The sequence below is a fragment of the Adiantum capillus-veneris genome, chromosome 28, assembly GCF_014529385.1.
Source record: "Adiantum capillus-veneris isolate H3 chromosome 28, ASM1452938v2, whole genome shotgun sequence".
Taxonomy (NCBI): domain Eukaryota; kingdom Viridiplantae; phylum Streptophyta; class Polypodiopsida; order Polypodiales; family Pteridaceae; genus Adiantum; species Adiantum capillus-veneris.
The window spans coordinates 87,344,128-87,363,135 of record NC_140958.1 but is presented as its reverse complement, the minus strand read 5'-3'; the positions used below and the strand labels follow the sequence as shown (position 1 = coordinate 87,363,135).

The following is a 19,008-nucleotide window of genomic DNA, read 5'->3' as shown; positions in this document are numbered from 1 at the left end:
CTCAGATCGAGGCTCGGGGCAGCACTGCAGGAGGCTAGAGTCACCAGCTTAGATTGGAGTGAAATTCGATAGGCAAAGACACGGCCCCAAATCTTGTGGGTAAGCCCGTAGGGCTTGGTGTGCTCAGAAATTCATTCTGAGGTCATCTCGGTTACCGTTCGGCTTCGACAAAGTTCTGCGCATGCCATTTTCGACTATGTGGTCTCAGCGGGTGTAGATCAGACTCTGCAAATTTGGGGTTTTCGGCCAACGACTGCAGGTGCTGAGGATATCGACACTCCCAGAGTGTTGATTTGTGGCTGTCTACACATTGAAGGATGGCTCACAGTTCTTGGAGGCGTGTCACATACGACACGGGCGCATCTACACACAGACTGTAGGCGACATCCACTAGTTCATCAGGTAGCTTGTGTTTGCTGTTTGATATTCCAGATTTCATCCTGACATTGCAGGTACTTCCACATGGGATGTATTGTCAAAGATGATGTATGTCTGTTGAGGGTTTGCTGGCTGTGAGTCACGCAGCAAACAACCGCCGCAGCGGTTACAGCATATAGTGGGAAATTTGTGGATGTATGACTTTGTGGGAAGTCTATGTACTGTCAGATTTACTGCAGCCTTTGTTGAGGGTCGAGTGAGGTTTTATTGAGCTGGGGGATTCTCGAATGTTGAGATCCTTTCGGTGATACAGGTCTTGGAGCGATCCCTCGAGCACCCTTAGATAGGCAGCTAGGATGTATTGACTGTGAGTTAGACAGTTGGGATTGCATCTTTGCTTTACTGCCGTTGAGGCATTGTCGCAATCTATGCTTACAGGACAGTGACAGGACAGTCAGAGACAGTACAGGTGCAGGACAGGTTTACCCACAGCTTACAGTGTTAGAGAGACAGTGGTTTTTTGAGCTGTTTTTTGGTCTGTTTTTAGTACACCAGAGCCATTTTACAAAGGAGACTCTGCCAAAATTTCTGCAGAATCTGAAGCTTTCTTGGTTCATTTGACAGGTTGATATTGGTTCAGAGGTGAGTTTACAGGGGAAACTCTGCTGAATTTTTCCCAGGAAAGTAAACTAATGTGAAGCGTAGCTATGGCTGGATCACAGGACACTGCTCTTTGCAATATCAAGAAGCTGGATGGAACCAATTTCCCATTGTGGAAACAGCAAATTTGGCACGTGTTGGTACAAAAGAAGCAGATAAAACCTATAAAGCTCAAGGGGATAAAACCAGAAGATATGGACGAAGATGAATGGAGCGAAATGGATGAATTGGCACTTTCTACCATTATGCTGACTTTGGCAGAAAGCGTTTACTTCAATGTAGCAGACGAGATGTCGGCTTATCAAGCATGGTTAAAACTGAGTGATCTTTATGAGAAGCAGAGTGCAGCTTCACAGGTATACTGGCTTAAGAAGCTTGTTGACTTGAAGATGAAAGAAGGGACACCTATGACCAATCATCTGAATGAATTCAACACAATCTATAGTCAGTTGTCAGCTCAAGGTGTCAAGTTTGATGAACCTGTTAGAGCTATGTTCCTGTTGATCACATTGCCGGAAAGTTGGGACACTTTTCGCACAGCTTTGAGTAATTCTTCACCTCCAGATGGTTTGAACATAGCAGGTGTAGAAGGAAGTCTGCTTACTGAAGAAACCAATAGAAAGACAATGGACAAAGGCAAAGGAACAACCTTAGTTGTCAGGGGAAGGACCAAAGAAAAGTACAAAGGTGGAAAGAGGAATCAGTCTCGTAGCAAGTCCCGCAGTGCTAAAGGCAAGAGTGACATAGAATGCTACCATTGTGGCAAGAAGGGTCACATGAAAAGAGACTCCAGAGAATGGAAAGCAGAAAAAGGCAAAGAGAAAGCTGAAGACCATGGTGAGAAAAACAAGTCCTCAGTGAAGATTCAAGAAATAAATGTGACAAACACTGTTGCAGAGGATGACAGTCTAGTGTCAGGAGACATCTACTTCTTGAAGAATACAATGGACTCAGCTCTTCTTACAGCATCTGATGGAAATGCACTGAGTGATTGGATTATAGACTCAGGGGCATCACTTCATGTGTCTCCAAACAAGGAGTGGTTTACCTCTTATGTGACCACTAAAGATCATGTTCGGCTAGGCAATGGGTAGATGTGTGATATCTTAGGTGTTGGAGATGTTCAATTGAAGTTTCAGAATGGCTCTTCTTTCACGCTGAAGAATGTGAGACATGTTTCCGCAATTACAAAGAGCTTGATCAACACAGGTTTACTTGATGATGCTGGCTACGTCACCACTTTTGGACAGAACATGTGGAAGATATCCAAGGGTTCTATGACAGTAGCACATGGAGTAAAGTCTGGAGGACTTTACATGATTTATGTATCAAATGTCTCTAAAAATGTAATCAATGTAACCGAGCAGCCGAACGTTTCTTTGTGGCATAGCCAGTTAGGACATATGTCCAAGAAGGGAATGGAAATCTTGTCTCGTTCTGGTTATTTGCTTGGCTTTTCATTTAATGATTTTGAATTCTGTGAACATTGTCTGTATGGTAAGCAAACACAGCAGCCACATAAGCATAGAAGCAGTAGAAGAGATACACAGTTGGCACTTGTTCATAGTGATTTGTGTGGACCTATGCCTAACCTATCTCTAGGGGGAGCTTCTTACTTTATGACATTTATAGATGATTACTCGAGGAAAGTATGGGTTTACTTTCTCAAACACAAGGATGAAGCGTTTAGTGTTTTCAAAACGTTTGTGACACTTGTGGAGAATCAGAGTGGCAAGAAGCTTAAATGCTTACGCACTGACAATGGTGGAGAGTATGTTTCAAAGGCCTTTCAGGACTTTTGTGAGTCAAAAGGTATAAAACGTGAACTTACTGCTCCTTACAATCCTCCTCAAAATGGTGTTGCTGAGAGGATGAATAGGACCATACAAGAGAAGGTCAGAAGTATGTTGTCTAATGCACAGCTGCCAAATGGGTTTTGGGCTGAAGCTGTATCAACAGCTGTTCATCTTGTAAATAGATCTCCTAGCAAGGTTTTGCAGAAGGATTCAGTGCCAGAGATGGTATGGTCAGGCAAAATGCCCTCATACAAGCATCTCAGAGTCTTTGGCTGTGAGGCATATACTCACGTTCCAAAGGAATTTAGGAACAAACTTGAGCCAAAGAGTAGAAAGTGCATCTTTCTAGGCTATGGTAATTCTGGTGAGATGGGGTACAGACTTTGGGATCCCGAATCCAGAAAGGTTGTCCGCAGCAATGATGTTCAATTTAATGAATCCAAATATCATTCTAAACCAGAGAGGGTTGAGGAGATTAGAAGAGTTGTCTTCCAAGAAGATGGACCTGCACGTGCAAGACAAAATGTCAGGGCTAAGGAGGAGCAAGGACAGGATAGAGTGGAACCACAGGTTGTGGCTGAGCCTGAGCCACCTATTGTGCGTAGATCTGGACGTGTCACGCGACCTCCTGATAGGTTTGTTCCATCTATGAACTATGTCATGTTGACTGATTGCAATGAGCCTTCATGTTACAAGGAAGCAGTGCAAATGAAGGACTCCGGGAATTGGCAATTGGCCATGCAGTCAGAGATGACAACTCTGCATAAAAACTAGACATGGAAGCTAGTTAAATTACCACGGGGCAAAAAGGCTCTACCCTGTAAATGGGTTTACAGGTATAAGATCATCGCTCATGATTGTCAGCCAAAGTACAAAGAAAGTCTTGTTGCCAAGGGCTTTAAGCAAGAACAAGGCATTGACTTTGATGAAATCTTCTCTCCGGTGGTCAAAATGACTACATTGAGATGCTTTCTTGCATTGGTTGCCATATTAGATTTGGTGTTGCACCAAATGGATGTCAAGACAGCGTTCTTGCATGGTGATTTAGAAGTGGAAATTTACATGCAGCATCCATAAGGGTTTGTTGAGAAAGGCAAGGAAGATTGGGTATGCCAGTTGTTAAAGAGTCTTTATGGCTTAAAACAATCACCGAGGGCATGGTACCATAAATTCCACAAGTTTATGCTTTCTCAAGGCTACAAATGTAGTGAGTTCGATCACTGTCTATATACAAAGAAGGCTAAGGATGGTAGTTGGCTGATCCTTATTTTGTATGTGGATGACATGTTGATTGCTGGCAAGCACTTGGAAGAAATTTCAGCTTTGAAGTCAAAGATGGCAAAATCGTTTGACATGAAAGACATGGGTGAGGCAAGTCATATACTTGGTATGCGAATTGAGAGAGACAGATCAAAGAAGTTGATTTGGTTATCTCAAACAGAGTATATTGACAAGGTTTTGCAACGTTTCAATATGGAGAAGGGAAAGGCACTGAGTGTTCCATTGCCACCATATGTGAAACTTAGCAAACAAGATTGTCCTATGTCTGAGGAAGAAGAGGATGAAATGGATAAGATTCCATATGCGTCTGCAGTGGGTAGTTTGATGTATGCAATGATTGCTACTCGCCCAGACATTGCATTTGCAGTGGGAGTAGTAAGTCGATACATGTCAAACCCAGGCAAGAAACATTGGGAGGCAGTGAAAGGAATATTGAGATACCTGAAAGCTACAAAGAGTATGCGTATATGCTATGGGAGTCAGGAGCTAAGTGTAAAGGGTTTTATAGACTCAGATTATGCAGGTGACTTAGACAACCGAAGGTCTACGTCAGGGTATGTCTTTACATTGGCTGGTGGAGCAGTATCATGGCGTTCTAGATTACAAGATTGTGTTACTCATTCTACTATAGAGGCTGAATATGTTGCAGCATCAGAGGCATGCAAAGAATCAATTTGGCTTAATCGACTAGTAAAAGATTTGGGAATCAAAGAAGAGATGCCTGTGTTATATTGTGATAGTCAAAGTGCTATACAATTGGCTCGCAATCCAGTTTATCACTCAAAGACAAAGCATGTGGATGTGAAGTATCATTTCATCAGGGAAATGCTTGTCAAAGTTCACACCACAGAAAATCCTGCTGATCTATTTACAAAAGGACTTCCCTCAGAGAGCTTTGCGCATTTTCGCAAGCAGTTAGGTGTAGGGTAGTACATCACTTCTCTACATCTCTTGTATATTAGCTTGTATAGTAGCTTCTCTCACACTTAAAGTACCACATTGGACTTTTGTGGGAGGTTGTTGGGGTATAAAGCCCAATGTGGTCACCCAGGTAAGTGGGCGGGCCGCCAGGTATGTACACATATTCTTTTGTAAAAACCTAATAAGAACTCACTATGCTCTACACATTACAGCAGAGCGAGTTCACCATATCGTCGTGCTCTTCTTCTCGCACTCTCTCTCGCGTCGCACTTCCGCTCGTACTCCTTCAGCAATGTGATGTTTTACTTTATGTACAATTAATATTCTGATTGCTATTGTCTGACACTTTGTTTTTTCTTTCCGAAAGATATGGATGTGTATTAAGTGTTTTGTGTTGTAATAGTTGTAGCTCTCGCTATCTTTGCAACCACCATGCTTTCCAGAGAAGTAGTCATTATAGTATCACAAAATGAAGATGGGGCCATAAGAAAGTCAATGAGTTTGATATCCTCATTTGGGATCTTATTGAGCAGATTTGGGAGAATACACTGCGTTGACTCCGAAGAGAAGGCAATGCAAAATTGTGTGAAAGGTAGAAGCTAGCCGACTTTGATTATCAACACAGAAGTCGCACCATTTTGGGAAGTATGCGAGTTGCATACGAGGATTTAAAAGATATGGCGCCAGCTTCTGCTGATTTACATCGATTGCAGCTATGGAACGCAATATCAAACGAGCAGAAGGTGAAACGCAAGCGCATGAGGGCATTAGATGCAGAGTCACTTCCAAAAATAGTGCGCATAGCCCAAGACACAACCACTACATCATCCAAGCAGCCAGATGTTATAGGGACAAGGACAATTATGCACACTGGTTACAACTCCATGTGGGCACATCTGATTGACATTCCACAGGAGGCATTAATTGAAGGACAAACGATTGGTTTAGGGGCTTTTGGTGAAGTAAAAGAGTACAAAATACGAGGGATTTCTTTTCTTCCCGAGCACATAACATATTGTGGGAAGTTGTACAAGGGAAAGAAAAGCTTCAAGTTCGAGAGATTTCAAACAGAGCAAGGCATGCAAGTATTGCACCCAACAATTGTTAGGTGCACTGCTTTCACGAATGTGTCACCTTGGATTACAATATTTTGTTACTATAATAGCGGCTCACTCGACGGCATGCTCTTGAAGGTGCCCTTCATAAACAGTGAATTTGTCAGAGCAATGTATCGCTTGGATCAAGGGTGGAAAAAGCCCACCCAACCCCTCCCAACATGCGACTAAGCCGGGAGTAGCTTGCCAAGGTCAAGGAGGTAGTGATGAATATGCCCCACATTATGGATGCTCTGGTGGATGGTATGGCAGCTGCACATACGGTGGGCATTATTCACACTGACCTACACCCATTTAATGTAATGTTGGACTTCACTAAAGAGCACCCAAAAAGTGATTTTTGCTTAATTTTGTATATGAGGCAGACAAAAACCCAGAAAAGGTGGCACATGCTCAACCTACTGCTCATCAAGAGCGACATAAGCAAGAATGGCTGGCGCCCAAGTTATATGATCCCCTATTTTCGAGGATTGAGTTGTTGATTTTGTCGTAATTCGTATTTTTGATAAAAACTATCATTTTTGGTGTGCTTATGCGAGTCCAAAGTGTTTGATTGTGATTGCGGATGATTTTTTAATATTTCTAGATTCTTTTGGGAATTTCTTAGATTCTCGGGTGATTTTTAACATTTTCTACTAATTTTTGGACTATAGTTGGCTTTTCAGGCATTAAGAAAAGAAAAATTGAAAAATTTGCTTTGACGAGCGCCGGTGGTTGATCTGGAGCTTGGCACATGTTCCGACAGATTTCAACGATCGTGTGAACTCGGTGCTCAGATTTTGAGCTTCGGTTTTGGATAAAGCGAACCTATCTTTTCCCGAGCACTCCCTTTGGGCGCATGAAAGCTCTCCCACTTGCTCTCTTGTCTCTCTCTCAACTCTCCTTGTCGGATAGATCTTTATTAAGTTCTCTTGGGATAGTTTCCTACGATGCTAAAGTACTCTTCTTTTTCTTCTTCTTTTGCCCCGCTGTCAGCACTGACATCTCTCTCTATCTCTCTCCCCGCCACATGGCGACCAACACACACACCACACACACACATGCGTTAACGCACCCCTACACACACAAACTCATTAAGCTACAAGAAGACAAAAAAAAACAAGGTGAAGATTCACAGTGGCCTGCACAAGTATGCAAGAGCACTTTTTGTGCTTTATAAAATGCACCACATTTGGTATACATGTTGACCAAGGCTTCGTAACTTGACCCTTGCCTTCAAGATACAAGCGTATGTGATTGCATCTAGAGAGACACCCTTGCTTTGAATCTGCCAAAACCAGCCCAAAGCTTCTTGGCCAAGTTGGGCATATCCCATAATCGATGCATTCCAAGAGATGAAATCCCAGACAAGAAGCTCATCATGCTCTTCTTGAGCTTTAGGAAGTGCGCCACATTTGGCATACATGTCGACCAAGGCTTCTTGACCTGACCCTTGCCTTCAAGATGCAAACATATGCGATTGCATCTAGAGAGACACCTTCGCTTTGCATATGTCTCTGTAAATTGCAAAATCATGTTGGAAAGAACAGCTAATGAGAGAACAAGTGCATGTCCTAATGTGAAAGTCGATGCAAATGCTCCCTCACTTACAAGTGAGCACTTAAAAAACCCCTAAATAAAAGTATTTCTCCAAGCTATGAAGTTTTCCAGATTAAAAGATCATTTTCAACTCAGAAAGCAAGTAAATATCTGATATACATTCCAATAAGAGAGGTTCCCATAAAGTCAATTTCTTCCCACAGATCCTCAGCTGTCTCATCAATAGTGATTGTTAAAGGGAGTTGACCTTGATGATACACCAACAAAAATAAAATGTGTATGCCCAACCATACCGAGAATGCTATTGCCATCAAAAGCCAAATGTACCAGACATCATGTGCATACCATGCAAGGGTTGTGCCACAGACATGTGCGCATGAATCATAACCCCGGATTCCCTTGGACCCACGATAAATTTACATGCTTTGAAAGAAGTTTTTAGCTTGTGAAAAACATCCACTTAATCTGTTGAATGATAGGTTCAAAAACATTATGCCTTGTAAATTGATGAGATATGTAGGGACCATGTTAGCTTATTATGTGAAAGATCTAGAACTTGGAGAGATCCTACATATTTTGGAATGAAGCTTGTAAGTTATTGCTTGAGACATCCAGAAATTTTAAGCCGATACAGCCACCAAGCCAGCTGATGCCAACAACTAACAACTTGTTAATTATAGAGACTCACTTCCATAATCTAACACCCAAACTCCAGATGATGCACATCCAGAGGAGAGTGCGTCTAGTAGAACTTCAGCTAAGCCACAAGGATAAATCTGACAAAGAATCTTGCACAGAGAGAGAATGGACAGACCAGAGCCCAAGCTTATTTAGTAGTACCAAACCCCTTGAAAATTGATCTTATACTAATACCTAGCATAGTCTCAGTAAAGCAAGGGGTGATCAATCCTTCTAATTCACCATTGTATCCATATGAAATTCTATTAAAATCACTAACAGAGCAAGCCGTAATGCATATTGACCTGTTGAGATTTACACAGAGTTCCCTGTCTCCTTCCCTATGTAGCTTATTGCCAGCACCAAAGAGGAACGCATCTACCAGACCCTTAGATCCAACGTCAACAAGATGAAGCTCATTCAAGTGGGTCTCACCCTCACCAATGACAACGGGGAGCTCCCCATGATTGATGGTGCCTATTGCACCTCGCAATTCAACATTTATGATTTTGACATCACCACCGACTTGTATGTGGACACAGCCATCCAGTTGTTGAAAGCCAGTGGCATCCACTTTCAGAAAAATTGTCGAGAGGGCATTGACTCACTCAGATTTCGTAGCCCTTTAGTCAAGTACAATTGGTACGCAACAAGAAGATTCATTACATATGCTACCAGGGGGACTATGATTTTGCCTATCTACTTAAGCTTTTGATGGTGGAGTTGCTGAAGGTTATGCATGTAGAGTTCAAGGCAAAGATACTATATTTTTTTGGTGTTGTCTATGACATTAGACTTGTGTAGACTACATGCTTTCATCTTTAATGTGGGCTTTAAATGTTCTCCAACATACTGTGTGTGAAATGCATCTCCAAAAATGCCCATCAAGCAGGCTAAAATAGCATGCTCACGTCTTCAGCATATCAAACTATCAAGGACAAATATTTTGGAAATTGTAGAGGAATGTTGGATGTAATGCCTCTTGGTCTTGTTAGGACCCTAGTCTTCTGAATGACTATAGTTAGGCCACCATTAACCTTGTAGCCCATTTTGAGATACCTCCTCTCTCAGCTTAAAGTTCGTTTTGATGGTCCCAATGGCAAGTGGTTTTGACATGCTCTTCGGTATTTTTGCCTATGTGTTAATGATGATTGTTAAATGTTACATGTGGGTAAATCTGATAGTGCCAGCCCTCTAGTCAAATTCTTGAAGACATCGGTTAATAAGCTAAGAGGATAAATTAGTAGACATTCTATCCTGCCAAGTCCATGAAGATATCAGGTAAGCTACACAATCAAAAAATGGATAGATGTTTGTGGAAAAAAAACCACTCAAAACATGACCTGATACTCAGAAACCTGGCATTCTCTAGATAAACCAACAAGCGATCACTTCCACTACTACTAATTCAACATTGGAATATGAACATTCTATCAAAAGAATTGATAAAGCATACATGCCATGATGCATCTTAACGTGTACGTATTTGGCATTTGGGAATTCATAGCCTCAAGACTCTTTCACAAAATCTTCCAAATGAACTTCAGTGTCAATAAGAATCATACAAACGATACAAGACAAGGCAGGCTACATAGGGTAACGATGTGTACACTTCACACATTATTGCGAGTAAAGAAATCCATTAAACCAATTCGTGGAAAACCCAAAATTTCCAATATGTAGTAATAGATTTGCAAGTGATCGAGCTTTCAATAACTTGATAATAGAGCGCAAAACAATTTTTTAAAGATGGTGAGTCATAAAGATTCATGAGGGCTCCCCCACTTCAAAATCCATGCTCTCGGCACCTACGGATTCCCCACAGCTCACATACCACTAATCAGCCTCACTTGCAAAAGGAACTTGCAGTAGGTTGTTTGGAAGCCATTGACAAAGAAGGTGAAAGACTCTTGGATTAACAGATTTGTTTCGAGCTACCTTTGCAAACCCAAAAGGGAAGTAGCCCCTTATAACACACCCCAAAAAATGGCAAGAGGTTGAATGTGATGTGTGAGATCCCCAACCCGCCAACACCAAAAAATTGGGATTGGATCCTTGACAGGTCTCTAGGCCTGATAAAAATCAGAGTCTCTAAACATGAAAAATCCAAGGAATAGACCTTTACCCATTGACAATGGCTTGGGTCTATAGCCCTAGAATGGGACAACATATTAAAAGTCCAAAACTATTTCGGCCCTATAACTTCCACAAATTTGGCTAAGGTCCTCAACCAACACTTTTTTTCCCCTAACATATGTGAGGGCATAGCCGCTGGTGGACTCCTCTTCCAAGTGGAGAAGTTTTCTAGACGTTTTTAGTGCACGGGAATGGATAGTTACTTGACTAATCAGGTCCACCCGTCTATGATTGACAACCTTGGTCAATCCCCACTTACCACCCTGCACTCACACATGATTTCTTTGTATTCTAATTACTATCACATTGTTTTAACATTTAAAATAATGGTTTCTTTTAACTTTTCTCACTTTAATTCCTTCAATCAAGTATTAAAAATAGCATTGAAAAGCATTCTTTTAGCAAACAGACATCTTTAAACTTAAGACAGGGTACTGTCAATCAAAACATTGTCCATAATAACCATGACCAGTACTCTCCTTGTCTCAAGACCCCCTAAGGGTGAAAAATCAGCACCCATTCCTTGTTCACAATCCGGGGTGGATAAACCCCCACCCAAGGTTCGGGGTGCCCATATACCAAACCAGTTGCCCATACAACCGGGCGGCTCCCCTAGGATAAAAAACGGTATCCTAACTTATGAGAAACATCAATACATGACACGGAGTGGAAACTCATCGTTCATGGGTGTAACCAACTTATCACTGGCTAAAAACCATCATTATCATTAATTTATACCAAGGAGTCGGAGGTGTCTTGAGACAAGCTGTCTTAAGGATGATCAATCATATCTTTCCTAATTCAACCAGTTTTAATCCAAACAATTCATTCCTAATTTACAAGTAATGCACGTTGGTTTCTTGGAAGTTACCTTCCGTTTTCGACCAATTATTCCTTTTCTGATTCTTACTCACTCCTTACGTATGCAATGTTAACTTATAAGAGAACTTAAACTATTTAAAGACTTAATTGAATAATGAGAAACCCACCTGAGACTGCTCGGCCATCTACTGCTGCGCTGGCGCTTGAAGACTCTCCTCCGTAGGCCTACTACTAGGCCGAGCTTCGTCGTCGTGCGACGTTCTAGTTCTTTTTGGAGCTCCGTCCTCATCATCAAATGTAGGATTTTCTCGGGTCCTTTTAGGTGCTATAACTTCTTATCCTTATCAAAAGGACGTCTAATCATTAGGTAAATTATCCGAAAGCTAAACTTAACCTTTGTATTCAATCGTAACCCAATCAAGGTTAAATTTGTAGTCTTAATTGGTAAAGTCTTGACCTAGTAATTTTTGATTTGCCTGTATAGGTATGATAACTTTTTCCAAAGCTTCCCTAAGGTTTTCTAAGCTCTTCTAATTTTCTTATAATTTTTTATATCTTCCTGATTTTCCCATCAAATTTTAAGCTTGGAATCTAATTATTTTGAGCTTAATATTTATTCTATTTATTTTCTCTTAAAGATTTTATTTTGTCAACCCTATATCATTGGTTTAAAAAAAAGTTATGGCTAAAAAAAGTTAATTTCAACTTAATTAAATACTTAAATTAATTATCTGTAAATGACTAATTTACCCGTGTTCTTAACAGTATTTTCTAACTGTGATAATAAACTTGAGAATTTTTGAGATAATTAAATAGATTTTCCATCAGTTTTTTGATAAAAATAGCTAATTTTTTTCTTATTAATGACAAAAACTAATCAAAAAATTAAGAGAATTTTTCTAGCATCTTGACAATCTAATACAGCTTTGATAATTATCTTATACTAATATAAGTTTAATTAGTATAAATTACCATTAATTTATGATCAAAAAGATTAATTTTAGTCCTAATATGGCTTAATAATTAACTAGATTAATATCCCTAATCTTAATCTAAGTAATCAACAGAGTATTAAGAATTAAGAGAGTAATTTAGAGTTTAAGTAAGTTTAGTATTTTTAATTAATTGGATTAATTAAGAAAATATAGGTAATTTAGCATAGTTTTGCTAATTAAAAACGGATTAAGCTAATTATCATGGAATAATCAACTAGAGTTTTTGCTATCTAGTGATTTTTGAGTAGAGTTTCTCTCTATGTGAGAGAGAAATAGCCAAGACTCCGAGTCTGTCCGAAATTGTGAAGCAAGGGGTCTTATTTATAAGTTTCTGGGCAATCACAGGCTGGAAATGGCAGTAACTTGCATCCCAAGGCAGCCCTACAACTCCACAAGCGCCTCTTGCTACTAATTCCAACCTGGGAAAGTTCATTACTGTCCCACACAGCCCCCCAAGATACACAAAATCAATTTTCTGCTATTATCTGACTCTTTTCATGATTAATTTTGAAAATATCTGCAATTATCTGTAAATATCTATGGATTTTATGATAAAAGTTGTTTATAGTAATGATTACCAAAACCTTACAATTTATTTAATTAATTTAATCCATAGTGTAAACTTCCAGGGACTATAACTATGCCAGTTTTTATCGAAATTCTGTTCTGAAAATTTCTAGCCCGGGGTTTGTTGTGCTTAGATTCCCAAAATACCATTTTTTATTGCTTTTAAGATTGTGTCTTTACCTGATTGCCTGATCAATGCTTTCTCCTAAAGCTTGAGTTCATTCCCGACAGCTAGAAAGGTGGAGACCTTACATGATGCTCGTGATGCTGTCAACCATGACCAAATAGAGCCTTCATGCAACACAGAGGACGCAAGTAACCGACCACACCAAATGTAGCGATGGAGTACACATTCGAGCCCGTGCCCTACAACACCACTATGAACATACAGGGGTAGTTATGGTGCCAACCTTCAGTGGCTCCAATCCCGTAACATGCAGTAATGAGCCCGCCTTCAACTCCTTCCACCTCGCATGCGGTCCAGAGCACGCTTGGCCAAGGAAAATGGCTTTTACCATACAAAATGGAAAATTGAAAGCAAGCAGGGCACGTGTAGCCAATCCAACCATGGATGATCTACAGCTCAGAACGTGCACCCTTTCCCAACCTCCCCCTATGGCCTTTTGCATGCCAAAAACAATTCAATCGATTGGCCTATTAAATTTTTTTTAATAAAATGGAGCCCATGCTCTTAAATGAAAGGACTTTTTTACAAACTAAAACAACCAAAAAAAGGTGGAAGAGGACGAAAAAGATTGTACATATTAAATTTTTTTATGAAATGGAGCCCATGCTCTTAAATGAAAGGACTTTTTTGACAAACCAAAATAACAAAAAAGGTGGAAGAGGATGAAAAAGATTGTGTGTGACCCTATTTTTAATGGTCCTCTTTAAAGAAAGAGGTACACAAATATCAACACCTTTCACAAAAACCTAGAAAAAATATTTTTTAAATACAAATAGATTGTACACGTGTCCTCTATCCGATCAACTTGCATCCACCGTCCACAATTTGCACCAAAAATCCACCCACCCCACTATGGCCTTCCGCAGACCAAAAAAAAAGAGAACCTCTCTCTTTCCCTTTTCTTCTTTCTCTCTTTCCTCAACGGCTGTGGAGACTTTTGTCTTTTTCCTTTTTATGTGTCATTGACTTTTTTGGCCTGCTAAAGGCCTTAGTATCCATATGGGTGAAGGTCGTTCAAATTTGTGTGCTTGGCATGTGTCCCTTTAAAAATTGAAGAGAAAGAAAGCATTTCCTTTCAAATGCTTTTTCCTAAAGCTCCTTTCTTTTTGGCCTGCTAAAGGCCTTAGTATTTATATGGATGAAGGTGGTTCAATTCCATTTGGTGAGACGTGTGTTGCTCCAAGAAACTTTAAAAGTCTTGAAGAAAAAGACTTCATGTCCTTTCAAACGTTATTTGTCAAAGATGCATTCATGTTTTGTTTTAAAAGGATTAAGAGAAAAAAGGAAATAAAGACCATAGGAGTTTGATCCATGATGTGAAGTATTAATTCAATATTTTTTTTAATATTTTGATTTATAAAAATTCTTTTCATTCAAGGACTTCACAAAAATTTATTTCATTATAGTGTTTGATTATTTTCTATGCTTATTGAACCTATTTCTTTATAAAGACATTAAAATATTCTTTTGTTTTAGGTTTTTAATGCATCTTTTTATTTTATTTTATTTTATTTTGGTTTCAAATGATAATGTGTAATGTGCATCTTTCACTCTATTATTTTGATAAATTACCAAAATACCCCTCTACTTTATGAAAATTTTCAAGATATCTAACAAGTTTCAAAAATTCCCAAAATACCCGTGTATCTATTTTGGTTGGATTGTTCAATAATTTTTAATCTTTGTTTCTTTTTTACAATTGAGATCCGTTTTTGAATGCTTAGCATGTCACAAATGTCCTTACAAAAAATATATGTATATTGGGGATATTTGAGAATTTTCACAAATTAGAGGGGTATTTTGGTAAATCATTTGTGATTATGTATGTAAAATGGATAATATAATTTTATACTAAAGCACAACAAAAATTCCATGTGATTTTAGGCACTCATTGAAACTTATACTTCATTAATCTCATCCTCGCCTTAACTTAGCAGGCCTTCATGTTTTTTCACCTTGTTATTGTATTCATTTCATTTTGTTTCTTTTCAATTTCATTTTAATTCCATTCCATTTTGTTTTCATTCCCTTTAAATTTCATTTCATTTCATTTCAATTTCATTTTCTTTTTTTTCCTCACTTCCATTTAATTTATTTGTATATTAGTTTTTTTTAACAAAAAATCACAAAACCTCAAAAAAGAAAAAGTCAATTAAAAAACTTGAAAAAAAAAATATCAAAATTTCACAAAAAAAATAGAAATAAGGAGCGAGGAGTGGGGGAAAAAGGGCAAAAAAGAAAAAGAGCCGTCAAAATTTCACACTGCAAGCAAGAAAGTCAACAATCAAACGAGACGATGAGAGAAATCCAGAAGCAACAGGAAAACGCAAAAAATTTGAGGGAAGCGAGCAGTGAGACAGTCCTGAAATCCAAAAAATTATTAAAAAAAAGCAAAAATCAAGAAGTTTGAAACCAAACGATCGAAAACCCGTCAAAATGGACCTAGAAGTAGGGGAATCATCAACAAACAATTGGTAATCATTCGAGCCGAGATCATCAAAGTTATAGCTCAGTTCTGCAAGGTGTTGCCGTAATTCAGTCAAGAAGCTAGAAGTGATCGTGCACGCTAGAAATTGGCTAGTGCAAGTAATTGCATTGCAAATTAAGCTTCCAGTTGGACGAACAGGGGCACAAATCACATTGGATTGCAAGATAGATTATTCAAAGCCCATATTTTTATCATTTCAAAGGTTGCAATCAATTCTGACACTTTCGAGCTAAAGTTAATCAACTTTTGCGAGTCTAAGAGCAGTCAACTGCCAAAAATACTTTGGCAAAAGCAGTCTTATCAAACTCGAGCTGAAGAAATTTTGCTAATCAACACCAAATTCTGCTAGGAGACGGTTTTTATAGAACCAGTCGACATGGACTCAAATCGAGTTGAGAGTTCAAGTACAACAGAGCAAGCCAATGGCAGTGGCAACACATGCACAAGTGCAACAGAGTAGATTTTACAGCTATATGGCTACAATGGAGATAAAGTCTTATATGCAGAATCAAAGGCCATTGGTATCTTATGAGCAGCAAAAGCAACACATGATCCACGATCCTATTGATTAGAGTAAACCCAGATTCAGAGAACTCCCAAATGTTCATAGACTTCAATGAAGCCAGGTATTGCAAGCTCAAAAATGAAGTGCAGATAGAAGTTCAAAAATTCAACCCAAGTGTTTATCCAGAAATCTGCACAAGCTAGCAAAACAAACAGTTGGTGCATATGCAATCAGGGTCATTGTACATGGATTACAGTGGTTAGATCTATAGTCGAGAACCAGAAATGGAAGATCCAACAGATCAGCCAATTGAAGCCAATCTAATTGGAGGACCAAGCCAAAGACGGTACAAAGGTCAAGATGGAGCAGTCTACAACTTGATGCTTAGTGTTCTAAAAGAAGATGCCGACAACTTGGCAAGCACATAAAAAGAAGCTCCTCTGCAAGAGCTTGACATGACAGACCCAGTTGAAATACCCCCAATAATGGCATATTGCTCAGATTGTGGAAGAAAAGGTGGACATTTTTCTTAAGATTGTCCAAGAAATCCAGACAAAAGGGACACATCAACTGCCAAGCAGAGCACAGAGAAAATTGGAAATGCGAATCTCAATGTAAGTGCATCTAACCCGTCACTTTTAATGCAAGATGATTCTGCATTATCGTTAGAAGCACCAGTAAAAGCACTGCAAGTTCAAAATCAGCGTAAAGATGTCCAGGCACCTGAAAAGCTTAAAATTGATTCTTTGAACAACAAATTCCTACATGAATCTGGTTAAGGTGTCCAAATATCACCGAATGTTGAAAAGACTATTAGGTTTGCAAATGATTCTGCATCCACTGCCACAAGTGTGCAATCATTCATGAGTCTAAGGGACACATCAAAGCGAATGATGTTAGCATTGTATGGTACACATAATTCATATGCACACTATGTAGACCAAAAAGGGCAGCTATATAAAAAGGATCAACCAGTGTTTGAACGGCCCACATCCCAGCTCATAGAAGTGCGTCCAGTGATAGATCATACACGATGGTTCATTTCAGAGGATATAAACTATTATAGCTCATCCTCTCTGGATCTAAAGGATATTACCCAAGTGAACCCTGAAATATGTTCAGAGCCAAACTCTACTCCATCAAAAATCAAGCTTCGACGTTGTGACCAAACGAGCATATACTTTGACCAAAATAGCCGTAGATATAGACGAGAGTCTAAGATCTATGATGCCTTGGGTCCTGAAACCACAGAAGCTCATATCATAGGAGACCCATGGGATAGACATTATCAGGGCAAAGATAAATGCTATCTATAATGCTATCTACAGCTTGACTTGGGGAATCATTTGTCATGTTTCACGGAGATACATAGGAAACTATGCAGAAGGTTTACATATGTCAAACATCAACAATGCCACCCAAAGTGTGCCTTCACAGTCCCAAAAGGTGAGACTAAACCAGAGGCAAACAATTTTGAACTCTCATAATGGAGCAGGCTATAGTGATCACCCTAGGAAGGGAGGAGCTGTAAATTCATCAAAATGAGCTCTAGTACCAGGAACCGCAATGTCAGTTAGAAGCCCTAGAGCCACTAGCCAATAGACCCCTTCAAAGCAGAAACCATTGAAAGATCATATGGTTGTTGGAAGTTTTCAATTGGCCCAGATTCCATCAGAGTCTACAGATAAATGCCTCTATGAAGATCATCGAGGACAAAAGTTTCAGCTGATCTCCACAAGTCAAAGTCAAAAGCCAACAAATCCAATAGTGGTTAATAGTTACATGTCAAGCTCACATATGCATATCTAAATGCAAATGGCATTATCAGTAGGTTCATGACCTTGTATAAACCCCTATGGATGGTAAGACTGAAGTCAAAGACTATCTGAAGATGATGCAAAAGCCTCAAGCTGCCAGAACAGGTGACAAAAAGTCAAAATCAATGAAAGCTAAAGTCTAAGAGGATACACAAAGGTCACCACCAAAATCTCCTTCAAAGAGACAAATTCTGCCACAAAGTACAATGGATCTTCTAAGATCAAAGGTTACTCAGATGCAGAAAGACAATGCTCAACAATTGCAAGAAAAAAGTGCAATATTACAGCCAGTGGAGTCAACATCAATTGAAGCAGGTGGTCAAAGCAAAGAAAATGTAGATAAAGCTCAACCAAAGGACACCTCCACAACCAAAACACTCAATACAAAAAAAGATCCTGAGACGATCAAGTGCAACATTGTTGGTGAGAATGAAGAAAAACTCTCAAGCAAAGTAAAGCTAGATTTTCAGTTAGATAAGAACCTGATGTCTTTTCGCACTTGGAAAATATGTGGCCAACCACACTTGGAAGATGCTCCTGAATTTGTGAGCATATCTGGAGACAAACGAGCAGAATGCTGGGGAATCATCTCCACCACCATTGAAGTAAGTTTACAGAACATTAAGGCCCAATTCCATGTGATCACAGTAAAAGATGTACCTGATGGTCTCATATTGGGAAAGCCACTATCTCAGAAGGTTTTAGGGATGGGTGAAAGCATGACTGAGTGGACATTAAAGCTATGTTCAGATAGCTATTTGGTAAATTAATAGCCTAGTTATGTTTGACAAAGATAGAAGAGCCCAAGGGGTGTAATATATCATTGGATAGCTCTTGAAGAGGAGTATCTAAATATATGATTGGTGTCAAATTTAGAATCAATTTGTAAAATTTTACCGGGCTCCACATTTTGAAACAACAATTATTGAAAATAGCTTTTAACCCATAAAAGTGTACCACCCACTTATGCTTTGACCCAGATATAGAATGCAAACGAGATGCAGTCTTCAGAGACAACCAGGAATGAAGACCAAGGCTGGTCACTCAGGGACGACAACACAAAGTCCTCAAGCACAGTTAAAGTGGAGACTGATATCAAAGCAGATCTTATTGAAGATAATTC

At 39.3% G+C, this 19,008-nt stretch overlaps 1 pseudogene; it reads left to right on the top strand.

Annotated features, from left to right (window-relative positions):
• Window positions 1-8,663: 8,663 nt before the first annotated feature.
• On the top strand, window positions 8,664-9,379 carry LOC147420830 (putative CCR4-associated factor 1 homolog 6; annotated as a pseudogene).
• The last annotated feature ends 9,629 nt before the right edge of the window (window positions 9,380-19,008 follow it).